The sequence below is a fragment of the Octodon degus genome, unplaced genomic scaffold (genome assembly GCF_000260255.1).
Source record: "Octodon degus isolate 3935 unplaced genomic scaffold, OctDeg1.0 scaffold00023, whole genome shotgun sequence".
NCBI classification, from domain to species: Eukaryota; Metazoa; Chordata; class Mammalia; order Rodentia; family Octodontidae; genus Octodon; species Octodon degus.
The window spans coordinates 8,170,617-8,174,149 of record NW_004524599.1 but is presented as its reverse complement, the minus strand read 5'-3'; the positions used below and the strand labels follow the sequence as shown (position 1 = coordinate 8,174,149).

At 43.4% G+C, this 3,533-nt stretch overlaps 1 pseudogene; it reads right to left on the bottom strand.

Annotated features, from left to right (window-relative positions):
• The window catches only part of LOC101579249, a 7,282-nt pseudogene extending 4,293 nt beyond the window's left edge, over positions 1-2,989 (bottom strand).
• Between the last annotated feature and the right edge of the window lie 544 nt (positions 2,990-3,533).

The following is a 3,533-nucleotide window of genomic DNA, read 5'->3' as shown; positions in this document are numbered from 1 at the left end:
TACTGATTTCCAGGAATAAGAAAGTGATTGAGATAGTTATTAAAGGCTCATAATTTCCCACTGTCATTTCTCTACTGCCATTAGATATGGATGCATTATCTTGCCATAAATGTCAGGTCCAAATCAATCTTCATGGATGTTTTCAGGAGAAAAGCAAAAGAACTGGCCCTAATCTGACTCCCATGGCTATATGAACCTCCAGGTCCTAAAAAACAGAAGGAACTGGAGCTGTTATGCTGACTTCAGGTGGGAGGAAAAAATTATGTAGTGCGAGGACAGTGACCATTTCTGAAAGGAGGACAGATGGTAGCATTCAGGTTTGTACTCTTCCTTGCAGTCAAATATCTTGTATGCAAAAAAGTCCAAAAAGACTGCTTGTCTTTTTGCATCACAGTGGGTAACTGAAGAAGCCTTCTGGTTTGGTTTTGCTTTGAGATATTTAAAAATCATAAAGTATTTCGGCTGTTTGCTTGAAAACCTTAACAATGGGATAATGCTGGGATAAAGCTAAATGATAACAGCTTAGCATTGGTCCTCCCGAGAACATTTTAATGATTGTCGAAGACTCTGACCAGCCTTAAAACGCATATTCCAGTAGCAATTACCAGCTTCTGAAAGCATGTGGTCCTCGATGCGGAGCCTGGCTGGACCATACTTCTGCCTGCTCTTGACAGCTTTAAAAGCTGGGTGCCACTTTGCAAAACCAATGCCAGGGGTAAGATCTGTGGAGTCACTGTCCGGGCTCTTTGTCTCATGTTATGGAATCCTGAAGGTGTTATATACCACAGCCATTATTTCTAATCCCTGGCAGTGAAAACTTGAAACCTTTGAAATACTGTACTTAGATAATGTAGAATGTGAGTTTGTTAGGGTTCTGCAGGGGAGCTGCAAAGCTCTGCGAAATTCTGAGAGTGTGCTAGCCATAGCTGGAGATAAAGGAGGTGGGGCATCACCAGGAAAGAAAAGGGAGATGAGCCTGTGTGGTGGGAGGTGGGTGGAGCTGTCTGCCTAGCTGTCTGTCTATCTGGGTTATGCAACTTCCTGTTGCTCTGACAAATACCTGAGATAAAGTCAACTTAAAGGGAGAAAACTTTCTGATAGCTACGGTTTTGCTATCTGATAACTACAGACAACTTCTGTCCATGGTCAGCTCGCTGACTTGGGGCGTGGGTTGAGGGACCACAGCCTGGCGGGGAGCAGATGGGGGAGAAGACTCCTGAGCTCTGCACAGCCAGGAAGCAACGTGACAGCGCAAGGGACACGGGCTCCAATATCCCCTTCTAAACCACGTCCCCTGTGACCTACCTTCCTCCCTCTAGGCCCTACTTAGCAGTTCCATAACCTCCCAGTAGCACCAGAGCCTGACAAGCAGACTTTTACTTGTATTTGTTCATGTCTATAGTCCATAACGGTTACACTCATCCCATGGAGTTGGTGCATATATACAGCATATCGGTGTTATCTTTCCATCCCCTAACCCACCCTGCCTTCCCCTCTCCTTCCGTCTCTTGCTCCCTTCTTTTTTTTTACAAAATATCTTTCTCTCTTTAGTTTTTTCCACTAACATCTTTTGTTCTAGGCCCCAGTGCACAACAACACACTGCATTTAGTGGTCATCCCCAGTCTCTTCTGGTCTGTGACAGTTTCTATCTTGACTCCTCTTTTCATGACTCTCATACTCTTGAGAGTACCAACCGGTATCTTCTAGAACACTCTTTCATTTGAGTTTCTCTGATTTACTTTCTCTTGATTTTACTACAGCTATGAATTCTGGGGAAAGAAACCCAGAGGAAAGCCAGGAGTAGCAGCACATGCCTACAATCCCAGCACAGTGGAAGGATGAGGCAGGAGGATCACCACAAGTTTGAGACCAGCCTGGGCTACACAGTGAATTCAGGGCCAGCCTTTACTACTCAGCAGGATCCTGTCTTTAAAAATAAACAGTGCAGGGACTGGGGTTTGATCCCTAGCCTGCCATGATTCGCTGAGACGGCAAATGAGGCAAGGCATGGTGGAGCACGCCTGTAATCCCAGTGCTTGGGAGGCTGAAAACAGGAGGATAACTATGAGTCTGATCTGTGTAGTGAGACCCCATAGACCCTGTACTAAATATGTTTAAAAAAATAAATAATTTCCATATCCTTGATCATAATAGTTACTAAATCCTTGATTCTGGTTTTGGCCCTGACCTCGACCACGACCCCTAGTATCACTGAGTCCACCAGCTGCAGCACCTCTTCCTCCTTTTTGTTGTTGCTGTTGCTGCCGCTATATCTCTTTGGATTGTGCAACTTTGATTTCACACTTTCTGGAACCAATCTGATGGTATCTGCTTTCTAAAAATTTCTTTCTTTTTTTTTATGAGCAGAATATGTTTATTGAGGGAGAGAAAGCTCCTGTCCGAGAGAGGGACAGGAGGGGGGCCCGAGCGGGTAGTTCCCCCTCTAACAGTTTCTTGACTGGATCTTCATCTGTGTATATGATGAAACAAAATCTGGTCCTTTCGTTTGTTTTTGTATCCACAGGAAGTTCAATATGTTCTATCTCTCCAAAAGCTCCAAAATATTCTTTAATCTGTTCTTCAGAAGTATCTGGGCTCAATCCTCCCACAAATACCTTTTTAGGGGGTTCTTTCCCTTTTAAAGCTTTGGCCCTTTTAGGGTCTATCAATTTGCCACCCAGTTTGTGTTCTTTTAATTCCAAAACCTTATCAACACTGGCAGCATCTTTGAAAAGCACAAACCCCAATCTTCTTGATCTTCCAGTGACTGGATCTACTTTAACTGTTCAGTCTACAACTTCCCCAAATTGAGACAAGTACTCAGTCAGATCTTTCTTACTTGTATCCCAGCTCAAGCCTCCAATAAACATTTTACTGTCATCCTGCTGGTTCTTGCTCACGTTGATTTTGGATACCCTCAGTGAACTCCCCTATATTGCTATACTCATTCATGTCCTCCATGGTGGCGGAGCCCTTGGCAGGGGTGAGCGGGTGCGTAGTTCGAGTCATGCATACCGTTGTATGGAACTAGTGCCTATGGTGGTGAGCAAAACTATAGCTGCTGTGGTGGATAGGATTATCCTGGGTACAACTATGGGAACTACGGGTATGGACAGGGATACGCAGACTAGAGTGGTCAACAGAACACTCACAGCAAGGCATCTCAAGGAAGTAGCAATCACCAAAACTATCACCAGCCATACTAAAGAGGAAGGCATTGGAGGAAACAGGAGACGCTAAAGAAATCTTCCAGGACTACACTGACAATTGGTCTTCTGTTGCTTTCATGATTATGTTGTAAAAGACTTTCTAGTGTACAAGACACACTGTCCAACTGTATATAGCTGCCAATTAGTCCAATTAGTTTTCTTTGTTTTTACTTTGTCCTTCGCTATGTTTTATGACTGTGGATTTGTGTTTATAGAAATTTTATTGATATGATTCCTCATGTTAAACCCCAAGTAAATGCTTCCTTATGTGAAATAAATAAATAAAATAAAAACAAGCATGCTTGATATTTTCCAACTGAACT